Source organism: Pristiophorus japonicus, chromosome 7, assembly GCF_044704955.1.
Source record: "Pristiophorus japonicus isolate sPriJap1 chromosome 7, sPriJap1.hap1, whole genome shotgun sequence".
NCBI classification, from domain to species: domain Eukaryota; kingdom Metazoa; phylum Chordata; class Chondrichthyes; family Pristiophoridae; genus Pristiophorus; species Pristiophorus japonicus.
In genome coordinates this window covers 19,526,455-19,539,262 of record NC_091983.1, presented here as the reverse complement: position 1 = coordinate 19,539,262, position 12,808 = coordinate 19,526,455, and positions in this window count along the sequence as shown.

Genomic DNA, 12,808 nt, shown 5'->3' with positions numbered 1-12,808 from the left:
AGCGGAAACAGCGTGCGGCAAACCTGTCCCACCCTCCCTTACCCTCAACGACTATCTGTCCCACCTGTGACAGGAACTGCTTGATGAAGTATTTTGCTCTGGAGGGTATTGTACAGCCACTGAAGGACTCATTTAAAGAGTGGAAGCAAGTCGTCCTCGATTCCGAGAGACTGCCTATGATGATTGCCACACATCGTCTATGTCAAAGAAAAATTAAGTGGGGTAGCAATTAGTTTGTGTTTCACTCAGTTTTCTGGATTTGGCATTCCACTTACCATTTTTGTGGTGAGACACGTTGGTTAAGGTAATCATTAGGCTTCCCTGGTGGAAGCCTGAAATGAACGCTGGCCTCATAAAAATATTTAAACAGGGGTCCTGCTTATATTAGGACCCTATGTGAAATTGGTGCCTGGGAGCTATTGACGAGCTCATTCTTAAGCACGCCCAGAAAAACATGGTGCAAACATTTGGAAAGCGGCTGAAAGTAACGGTACTTAATGGAAACCTCATTGGCACTAAGGCAGGTCTTTGGAACTTTGTTTTCAGCTGCTGGAGATTTTGGGAGACCCTTCCTGGCTGCATTGTAAAAGCATCTATGGGGAGCACGAAAGTATTTTTGCCCGGGGGAGTGGGCTGCTACCGGGTCCCGCAAAATTGCACAGCGGTTCGCGGAGGCACAAATCCATTGGCGCCGCACCCCGCTGCTAGGGCATCGGGCCGCTGTGCCAGCGGTGATAACGGCGACCCCATTAGGAGTGATCCATTTTCGCCCCATGGCGGCCCCTTTCCGCACAATGGCGGAAATTGGCCAGTGCCCGCGAGGCCCCGCCGCGAGAACTGGGTCGCACACCCATCACGGGGCGTATGTTAAAGAGGAGGTGCCCTGCACCATGCGCCTCCATTAGAAAGAAGAAAAGTAAAAGTGGAGGGCAGAGAAACTCAACGCAAAAATCAAAAAGAGCCACATTGCAGCAAAATTCTAAAAGGGCAAAGTGTGTTGAAAAGACAAGCCTGAAGTCTCTGTGCCTCAATGCGAGGAGTATTCATAATAAGGTGGACAAATTAACTGCACAGGCAGCAATTAATGATTATGATATAATTGGCATCACGGAGACATGGCTCCAGGGTGACCAAGGCTGGGAATGCAACATCCAGGGCTATTCAACATTCAGGAAGGATAGACAGAAAGGAAAAGGAGGTGGGGTAGCTTTGCTGCTTAAAGAGGAAATTAACGCAATAGTAAGGAAGGACATTAGCTTGGATGATGTGGAATCTGCATGGGTGGAGCTGTGGAATACCAAAGGGCAGAAAACATTGGTGGGAGTTGTGTACAGCCCACCAAACAGTAGTAGTGAGGTTGGGGACAGCATCAAACAAGAAATTAGGGACGCGTGCAATAAAGGTACGGCAGTTATCATGAGCAACTTTAATCTACATATGGATTGGGCTAAACATACTGGTAGCAATGCGGTGGAGGAGTGTATTAGGGATGGTTTTCTGGACCAATATGTTGAGGAACCAACTAGAGGGCTGGCCATCCTAGACTGGGTGATGTGTAATGAGAAAAGACTAATTAGCAATCTTATGCGAGGCCCCTTGGGGAAGAGTGACCATAATATGGTAGAATTCCTTATTAAGATGGAGAGTGACACAGTTAATTCAGAGGCTCGGGTCCTGAACTTAAGGAAAGGTAACTTCGATGGTATGAGGCGTGAATTGGCTAGAATAGACTGGCAAATGATACTTAGAGGGTTGACGGTGGATAGGCAATGGCAAACACTTAAAGATCACATAGATGAACTTCAACAATTATACATCCCTGTCTGGAGTAAAAATGAAACGGGGAAGGTGGTTCAACCATGGCTAACAAGAGAAATTAAGGATCGTGTTAAATCCAAGGAAGAGGCATATAAATTGGCCAGAAAAAGCAGCAAACCTGAGGATTGGGAGAAATTTAGAATTCAGCAGAGGAGGACAAAGGGTTTGATTAGGAGGGGGAAAATAGAGTATGAGAGGAAACGTGCCGGGAACATAAAAACTGACTGCAAAAGCATCTAAAGATATGTGAAGAGAAAAAGATTAGTGAAGACAAACATAGGTCCCTTGCAGTCAGATTCAGGTGAATTTATAATGGGGAACAAAAAAATGGCAGACGAGTTGAACAAATACTTTGGTTCTGTCTTCACGAAGGAAGACACAAATAACCTTCCGATGTACTAGGGGACCGAGGGTCTAGTGAGAAGGAGGAACTGAAGGATATGCTTATTAAGCAGGAAATTGTGTTAGGGAAATTGATGGGATTGAAGGCCGATAAATCCGCAGGGCTTGATAGTCTGCATCCCAGAGTACTTAAGGAAGTGATCCTCGAAATAGTTGATGCATTGGTGATCATTTTCCAACAGTCTATCAACTCTGGATCAGTTCCTATGGACTGGAGGGTAGCTAATGTAACACCATTTTTAAAAAAAGGAGGGAGAGAGAAAACGGGTAATGATAGACCGGTTAGCCTGACATCAGTAGTGGGGAAAATGTTGGAATCAATTATTAAAGATGAAATAACAGCGCATTTGAAAAGCAGTGACAGGATCGGTCCAAGTCAGCATGGATTTATGAAAGGGAAATCATGCTTAACAAATCTTCTGGAATTTTTTGAGGATGTAACTCGTAGAATGGACAAGGGAGAACCAGTGGATGTGGTGTATTTGGACTTTCAAAAGGCTTTTGACAAAGTCCCACACAAGAGATTGGTGTACAAAATTAAAGCACATGGTATTGGGGGTAATGTACTGACGTGGATAGAGAACTGGTTGGCAGACAGGAAGCAGAGAGTCGGGATAAATGGGTCCTTTTCAGAATGGCAGGCAGTGACTAGTGGGGTGCCGCAGAGCTCAGTGCTGGGACCCCAGCTATTTACAATATACATTAATGATTTGGATGAGGGAATTGAGTGTAATATCTCCAAGTTTGCAGATGACACTAAACTGGGTAGTGGTGTGAGCTGTGAGGAAGACTCTAAGAGGCTGCAGGGTGACTTGGACAGGTTAGGCGAGTGGGCAGGTGCAGTATAATATGGATAAATGTGAGGTTATCCACTTTGGGGGCAAAAACACGAAGGCACAATATTATCTGAATGATGGCAGATTAGGAAAAGGGGAGGTGCAACGAGACCTGGGTGTCATGGTTCATCATTCATTGAAAGTTGGCATGCAGGTACAGCAGGCGGTGAAGAAGGCAAATGGTATGTTGACCTTCATAGCTAGGGTATTTGAGTATAGAAGCAGGGAGGTCTTACTGCAGTTGTACAGGGTCTTGGTGAGGCCTCACCTGGAATATTGTGCTCAATATTCTGAGGAAGGACATTCTTGCTATTGAAGGAGTGCAGCGAAGGTTCACCAGACTGATTCCCAGGATGGTTGGTATGACATATGAAGAGAGACTGGATCGACTGAGCCTTTATTCACTGGAGTTTAGAAGGATGAGAGGGGATCTCATAGAAACATATAAAATTCTGACGGGACTGGACAGGTTAGATGCAGGAAGAATGTTCCCGATGTTGGGGAAGTCCAGAACCAGGGGACACAGCCTAAGGATAGGGGGTAAGCCATTTAGGACTGAGATGAGGAGAAACTTCTTCACTCAGAGAGTTGTTAACCTGTGGAATTCACTACCGCAGAGAGTTGTTGATGCCAGTTCGTTGGATATATTCAAGAGGGAGTTAGATGTGGCCCTTTTGGCTAAAGGGATCAACGGGTATGGAGAGAAAGCAGGAAATGGGTACTGAGGTGAAAGATCAGCCATGATCTTATTGAATATTGGTGCAGGCTCGAAGGCCGGAATAGCCTATTCCTGCACCTATTTTCTATGTTTCTGCTTTTCCTGACTTACACCAGTCAGACCGCTGGCAATTGATGTCATGGGGTCAGGGCCGCGATCGTGCAGCCTGGCACTCCGTTTCGGAGCCAGGCTGTGACCACAGCACCTCCTTAGCTCTGGTAGCCTGCTGGATGCCATCAAAGGGCCTGCAGAGCTCGCAGTTTCCCTTCACTTTAATGGAAAGGGGAGAGGCATTGAAGCGCAATAGCGCTAAGCGGAGATGCCGTGTGCATTCCATGATGCGCTTGGGTAGCCCCCCCCGATCCAACATTGCGCTTCACTTCCTGTGAGGGGCAGCAACTCGAATTTTGCTTCTGCGCCGGGCACAGAATGTCCGGCCCCGGAGTGGTAACTGCCCCCAACCAGCGGAATAGCCAATTTTATCTCCCATTCCTCTTAATAAAACCAAGGATCCCATGTTTTTTTAAAACAGCCTTCTGAACATATCCTGCCACCTTCAAAGATGTGTGTGCATATACCCCGCAGGTCTTTCTCTCTCTGCATACCCTTTAAAAGTGGATCATTTTAGTTTACATTGCCTCTCTTCATTCTTCCTATCAAAATGCATCACTTCACATTGCTCTGCTTTGAATATCGTCTTCAAAATTATGTTCTTTATTCCCAAGTCCAGGTCATCAAAAAGCACAATGAACCCAATACCAACCCCTATCTGAAAAACAACCGTTCACCAATACTCTTTGCTTTCTGTCCCTTAGCCAATTTTGTATCCATGTTGCCATTGGTCCTTTAATCCCATAGGCTTCAATTTAACGAACAAGTTTATTATGTGATACTTTATCAAACACCTTTTGAAAGTCCATATAAACATCAACCGCACAACCTTCATCAACCCACTCAGTTACTCAAAAAATTCAATCAAATTAGTCAAACATGATTTTGCCTTTAACAAATCCATGCTGGCTATCATTTATTAACCAATATTTTTCCAAGTGACAATTATTTTTGTCCGGGATTATTTTGCCCCAGTAGTTTCTCATTCACCAACGTTAAGCTGACTCGCCTGTAGTTGTCAGGTTTATTTATCTTCCCTTTTTTGAACAGTTGTGTAACATTTGTAATCCTCCAATTCTCTGATACCCTCACCATTACTCACAGGAATTTAGAAGAATGAGAGGGGATCTCATAGAAACATATAAAATTCTGACAGGATTGGACAGGTTAGATGCAGGAAGAATGTTCCCAATGTTGGGGAAGTCCAGAACCAGGGATCACAGTCTAAGGATAAGGGGTAAGCCATTTAGGACCGAGATGAGGAGAAACTCTTTCACCCAGAGAGTGGTGAACCTGTGGAATTCTCTACCACAGAAAGTTGTTGAGGCCAGTTCGTTAGATATATTCAAAAGGGAGTTAAATGTGGCCCTTACGGCTAAAGGGATCAGGGAGTAATGGAGAGAAAGCAGGAATGGGGTACTGAACTTGCATGTTCAGCCATGATCATATTGAATGGCGGTGCAGACTCAAAGGGCTGAATGGCCTGCTCCTGCACCTATTTTCTATGTTTCTATATCCAAGAACCTCCACAATTTCCCTCATTTATCTGGGATGGATCCCATCCGGACTGGGTGAATGTTTTAATTTGAGTGGTGTTAAACTTTTAAGCACTTCCTCTATCTATTTTTATCTTATCCAATGTCTCTGCTGCCTCCTCCTTTACTATGATATTGGCTGCAACATATTCTGTAGTGAAGACGGATGCAAAGTACCTAATTAGTACCTTAGCCCCCTTGCCTCCACAAGATGATCTCATTTTTGGTCAACCCACCTTTCCTTTGGCTATCCTTTTACAATTTATGGGCTCAATTTTCCCCAATGCCGTTTTTTGGCTTATTTCAAGAGTCAAGTCCATTTTTTTTGGCCCCGACTACTCCAAAAAAAGACTTGAAAGTTTCCCCATTCTATTTTTTGAAACTGGCGCCGTGTAGCCTGTCCTTTAGCTTCGGAGGGCGGCGCCTAATGTCTGCGCCAAAAAAACGATGCCCTCCCCTTCTGCGCAGGCGCGAAAAAAAAAAATCCTGCTTTTTACATGACTGCTATGGGCGCGCATGCCCAATACACCTCCCGGTCTGTATTCGGCCATTTTTAAAGAGTCAGTTGTGTGTGAGAACTTTAATTCTCAGTGGAAAAATCAGAGCTGCAATTCAATATGCAACGTGGCTCAAGGACCAAGAATTTCTCACAGGATGAAGTGGAGGCACTAGTTACTGTGATTGAGGCCAGATGGCACGAGCTGGACACCAGCAGAGGTCACATAAAAGTTTCTCCAAAAGAAATAAAGAAATGCTGGAACCAACTTGCAGAAAATTACTGTGCAATGGTGACCACCTCGAGGTCTGAAGGCTAGCGCAAAAAGAAGTGGCAGGACCTTGGTCAAGTAGTTAGTGTAAGTAATATTTTCATTTATTCACTGGAATTGCAATTGTAAATGTGGCCAGCTGTATATCCCACCCAGCAGAAAGACACCCTCTCTAAAAAGTTATATTTTTATCTTTGCAGAGGAAGGTGGCACACAGCAAAAGAGAGAGAACTCAAACAGGAGGAGGCCCGGCAAATCTGCACCCACTGACACCCTTGGAAGACAGGGTCGCTGCTTTGATGGGTCCTGCCTGGAGAAAAGCAATCAGTACTGCACAAGCTGGACTCACACTTGAGGGAGAGGGTAAGTCCTGCAAATTCCACAGTCTGGCTTTGTTAAATGTTAAGCACTGCGCGGGCTAGCCATGCTTCGGTTCATGGGGATGTCTCCATCAGCTACACTTGATGCAATGTGCTATCACTCATCGTGGTCCTTCAAATGAGCATGCTGCCTGTGCTGAGTGAGCCTACTCATGCCACCCACCCTGCCCCCTCCTCTGCTGCTAACCATTTGTTCTGTTATATTTTGCAGAACTTGAGGCCAACCCTGACTAGGCTGAAGCCGATGCAGAAGATTCAGATGTGGGCGAGCCTGAAAAGGAGAACATCTTCCAATCTGACCTTCCAGACTAAGAGCATGGAGGTGAGGCGGGGGGGGGGGGGGGGCGCGGGTGGAGAGGGGAAGTGTCAGGGGGAGGGGGAGGATGAAGCCCCCACTGTTGTACTCACTCTGGAGGAGCTGCTGATGCCGCCCATTGAGGTGCCAGCCCCTTTCCTGATTGGTGTAAGTGTTGGGACATTTCATGGTTTCACACAGTCCAAGTCTGCGGGTCCCAGTGGGATTCAGTGAGCCACGCTCTCCTGAGGTACAGGATCTAATAGATGTGGTTCAGATGATGGCAATGAGTTGGGAGAGCATTGACCTTATGCGATCACTGCTGGACAACATCAGTGGGGTGGGTGATGAGGTATTGGGACTGTTGGGAGAAAGTACCCCATTTCTCAACATGCAACACATATCTGCATTTAGCAGGTGACTGCTGCATTATATGCCCAGAGGAATGACTACATAAAGATCCCCATGACCGCCCAGGCAATGCGTGACAGGGCTGTGGACTTCTCCAGGATTGCTGGCTTCCCAAAGGAACAGGGCTGCATTGATTGTACCCACAACTGTCCGATGTTGCAGGTAGTTGAGACATTGTCAGGGCACATGAGGGAGGGAATATTGGAGTTAGCTGCTGCAATGAGGGAACACACCCAGACCCCGCGGCCATTGACTGAATCAACTGCCACTTCCACTCCAATCCTCAGATCAACCTCTGAAGAGGCCCAAGCCGGTGCCTTCCACATTACCGCCTGCCCATGCCACCCCACAACCCCCATCATTACCCGAGATGTTTCAAAGAATAAGCTTGGTAACAACCCGAGAAATGCTGCACCACCGCCTGTGGGCAGGGGTGGTGTCAACAAGACCAAGCGCAGTGGGCGGTCTTAGAGTAAGGTGGAGGAGAGATGGGTGCAGCCTTACTTTGCTGCTGTTGTGTTGTTGTTGTTATTATTGTTGTTACTGTTGTAACTGTTCTCAAATTAAATGTTTTTTGTAAGTGATGTAAATTAAAACGTTTAAAAGCTTGTAAGTGATCTTAAGTTTATAAGTGATCTTGATTTTTGTAAGTGATCTTAACTGAATACTTTAAAGTTTGATACAAGAATATTTTTAGTAAATTTAAGTACAAACAACTGTTAAACTTTTAAATAAAATATATTTTAAATTATAACTGAATCACTTACATTATTTGATCCATTAACACAACTTTTTGAACTAACAAAGAATCATTTACATTATTTGTTCCATTAACACAACACAACATTACGGAACAGGTCCACATGATCCATGTGGAATAGTTGCCGCTGAGCCTTCAGGCAGCAAAGCGTTCACGGATGAGCTGCTGGCACAAGGCTCGAGCAATCGTTAAAGGGGCAGATGGCTTGCCCTCCACCACAATCGTGCTCCGGGTTCAGATAGTTGCATGGCTTCCTCATCCTCCTCTTCCTCGTCATCTGCATCTTCCTCCTCATCATCAGCCACTCCCACCTCAGGTTGGTCTTCTACTACCAGCGGTTGCTGCCTCATGATGGCTAAGTTGTGCAGCATGCAGCTCACAACAGTGAACTGACAGACAGTCTCAGGGGAGTTTTGCAAGTAGCCTCCAGAATGGTCCAGGCATCGGAAACATTGCTTCAAGATGCCAATGGACCTCGCTATTATGCTGTGCATCGCAATGTGCGATATGTTGTATTCCAGGTCAGGTTCCGTCTGGGTTACGTGTAGGGGCATCATGAGCCAGATGGCGAAGCCATACACTTTGTTTCCGAGTAGCCAGCTCTGCTATTCTGGCTGCTGCTGAAACATGGCAGATATAGCGCTCTCGCAACATGGGTGCTCAAGGGTATCTCGCATCAACTGCCATGATGCGATGCATGTCATCACAGAACCTCTGCACATGCACAGAGTGGAAGTCTTTTCTGTTCCTGTACATCTCAGAATTCTGCAAAGGTGCTCGCAAGGCGTTGTAGGTACAATCAATGCAGCCCTGTTCCTTTGGGAAGCCAGCAATCCTGGAAAAGTCCACAGCCCTGTTACGCATTGCCTGGGTGATCATGGTGAACTTTATGTATTCATTCCTCCGGGCATATGATGCAGCAGTCACCTGCCGAATGCAGATATGTGTTGCATGTTGAGAAATGAGCTACACATCTCCAGTTGTGGCCTGGAATGATCCAGATGGATAAAATAACATTTACTTCAACTGACAAAGCAGTCCTCCTGACTCTTCTAGGGTGCAGGTCTGCTTTATTAAGTCACAGATCTTGGTTACAACTTCTTTAAGGAAACGCAGCCTTCTCACACAGTCTGCATTACTCAGTGCAGATATGAATGCCTGTCTCAATATACCTGACGTGGGTAGGGCCTCCTGCCCATCATTCTACGTGCTCTGAGGTTCCTCAGGTGATGATGTCGAATCAATATTTTCCTCCACCGCACCATCATGCAGAAGGCTTGCACGAGGTATGGCATTGTCAATATTGCCCCCATGGTTTAATTGTAGCTTTGCAAGAAGCTCAAAACAGCAGGACAAAGCACTCACACCTTCTTTCCTCTCTCTCTCTCTCCAAGCTGCACACCCTAGAATGAACCACCCCTGGTTTGAGCATGCGCAATAGGCTTGCTTAGAATGGGAAGCTAGGCATTCAATGAAGACATTTGGGGCAACGAAGACTAATGCAATTCTTTAATTTTTGATGTTTTTCAAAGTTCCACCCCACCACCAAACATCTCCTCACCGGGCTCGAAGGTCGGAGCATCGGCCGGCAGAATCGCTCCCTCATCTGGACACAGGGGCTAGGATTTTGAAGCTGCTGTCTAGCCTAAGGGTTCTCATGCCTTACATAAGTTGCTGGCAGTTCAGTTTGGCTTCCACCCCACCCTCACCCAGCCTTCCTTTGAAGCAGAGCCCCAAGCTCCTGTGTCCGGCCTGCTAAGGAGACATTTGGTGGTGGCATGCTACTTTGAAAAAAATCAAAAATTAAAGAATTGCATTAGACTTCCATTTTCTCCCTTTTGACTTTGAAACAATTAAGATTTATGATGCATATTCTTTGCCTTCTTGACTCCCTCCAAAATTTCACCTAAAAACAATGGCGTCTTTCTGTGCCGATTTTTTAATGTGCGCTGCTTTTTCTTAAGTGCCCAGAAGGGTTTTTGGGAGTGGTCACATACGCCGTCCTAGGAAAAATGTAAGTTGGCTAAACTTGCTTAAATCTGAAAAACAGGCGCAGACATCAAGTTACGTCCCCTATGACGCAAAAAAATCGTAACCTAAAAAAAATTGTACCTAACTGAATTACGCTGCCGCAGAAACTTTGGGGAAACTTGGAGATTTTAATTTAAAATAAAAGGTTGCATGCCAAAAAAAATGGAGCAGATAATTGGGGAATAATTGAGGCAAAAATGTTTATAAAAAACATATTTATTTTCTGTTACCCACTAATCTATTTTCATACTCTCTCCTTGCCCCTCATTTTCTTTTTCAGTTCTGCTCTGTGCTTTCTGTATTCAGCTTGATTCTGTACTGTGTTATGAACCTTACAGCTTTCATAAGCCTCCTTTTTCATTTCAATCTATGGGGTGGAAATTTGTTACCGTTCATTTTGAGGCGTTGATCTAGGCGGAGCGGTAAGTATAGTGCCTTGAAAAGGTTTGAGTCAACCACTGAGAAATTTGTTGGAATCGAGCCAAGAGCTAACAGGGGCGCCAAATCAGCCATTACACAATTGACCTGGAGCGGGCTGGGGGGAGGGGCTGGGGTGGGGGGTTAACGAAAATATTTGCGTTAAATTCTGGAATCCATTGTGCATGCTCTGAAGTCCATTTGAAATCCCAGGAAAAGCCGAGTCTTAAAGACATGGCATAACAATGGACCCATTAAAGTTTTCAAAATCATTTGTTTTCACGCTGTTCTGTTATGTCTGTTTGCCGCTGCAAACTCGGAGGCTCATGCAATGTGCTCTGTGTAAACGTTGCACTGACTGTGGCCTCCGAGGAAAATGCTTCCTCTTTCCTTTAATTAGCCACCAGTTAACGACTGTGGAAGGCTGTACTGACTTTATTTTTATGTGTGATTAGTGGTGGGCGCTAAATGAGGCAACAGGACCGAATTTAGCGAATGGGGCGCTAGTGTGATCGTTGCAGCCGACTGACGTCAGGATTGGACGGAAAGTCAGCAGCCAGGCGCAAGCGTTTCAGACCCCAGTTAACCCTCAACTGAATTTTCTGGCGGGGTGCTAAAAGGCGCGCGTCCAGTCGCTAAGCTATTACGCTCGCTTTAACGGCCCTACGGGCCGCTAACTGAGGCGCTAGACAATCAAATTTCCACCCCAATATCTTTAGTCATCCGGGGAGGTCGAGCTTTGGATGCACTTCATTTCCCACTCCTGGGAATATATCTACTCTGTACCCAAACCATCCCCTCTTTAATGGCCTCCCATTTACCATTTGACATGCCAATCTTTGATTCCAATCCACCTGGCCAAATTACCTTTCACCTTACTGAAATTAGCTCTCATCCAGTTGAGTATTTTCACATTTGGTTGTTCATTGTTCTTTACCAAAATTACTCGCAAGCTAATGATATTGTGATCACTGTTTCCTAAAAGCTCCCCAATGAAACATGCGCCACTTCATTCCCCAAAATGAGATCCAGCACTGCTTCCTTCCTCGTGGGCTGGAAACACACTGAGCAAGTAAGTTCTCAGGAACTTCTCTCCCCTTTGCACTTTACACTGTTATTATCCCAGTCTATATTAGGATAACCGAAGTCCTCCATTATCACTACTCTGCAGTTCCTGCATATTTCTGAAATTTTCCTGCAAATTTGCTCCTTTGTCTCCTTCCCACTATTTGATGCTCTATATTATGCATCTCCTCTATAGTTACTTAATTCTATCCAAATAGATTCTGTATTTGAACTCCCAAATACATCATCCCTTTACATTGCTGCAACAGTACTTTTATCAATACTGCTACCCCGCTCTTTTTTTCCTTCCCTATCTTACCTGAATAGATTGTAGCCACGTGTATTAAGTTCTCCATCCTCCCCTTGTTTGAACCAGGTCTCCATTATTGCCACTAAGGAGGTGGTACTCAGTAAGATAATGGGACTAAAGGCAGACAAATCGCCTGGACCTGATGGCTTGCGTCCTAGGGTCTTAAGAGAAGTAGAGGCAGAGATTGTGGATACATTGGTTGTAATTTACAACAATTCCCTGGATTCTGGGGAGGTCCCAGCAGATTGGAAAACTGCAAATGTCAAAAAAGGAGGCAGACAAAAAGCAGGAAAGAATAGACCAGTTAGCCTAACATCTGTGGTTGGGAAAATGTTGGAGTCCATTAACAAAGAAGCAGTAACAGATCATTTGGAAAAGCAACATTTGATCAGGCAGAGTCAGCATGGATTTATGAAGGGGAAGTCATGTTTAACAAATTTGCTGGAATTCTTTGAGGATGTAATAGACAAGATGGATAAAGGGGAACCAGTGGATGTGGTGTATTTGGACTTCCAGAAGGCATTTGACAAGGTGCCACACAAAAGGTTACTGCATAAGATAAAAGTTCACGGGGTTAGGGGTAAACATTAGATAACAAACAGAAAACAGAGAGTCGGGATAAATGCTTCATTCTCTGGTTGGCAATCAGTAATGAGTGGGATCAGTGCTGGGACCCCAACTGTTTACAATCTATATTAACGACTTTGAAGAAGGGACTGAGTGTAACATAGCCAAGTTTGCTGATGGTACAAAGATGGGAGGAAAAGCAATGTGTGAGGAGATCATAAAAAAGCTGCAAAAGGACAAAAGATGTGGAATCTATATGGGTAGAGCTGCAGAATACCAAAGGGCAAAAAACGTTAGTGGGAGTTGTGTACAGACCTCCAAACAGTAGTAGTGATGTTGGGGAGGGCATCAAACATGAAATTAGGGGTGCGTGCAATAAAGGTGC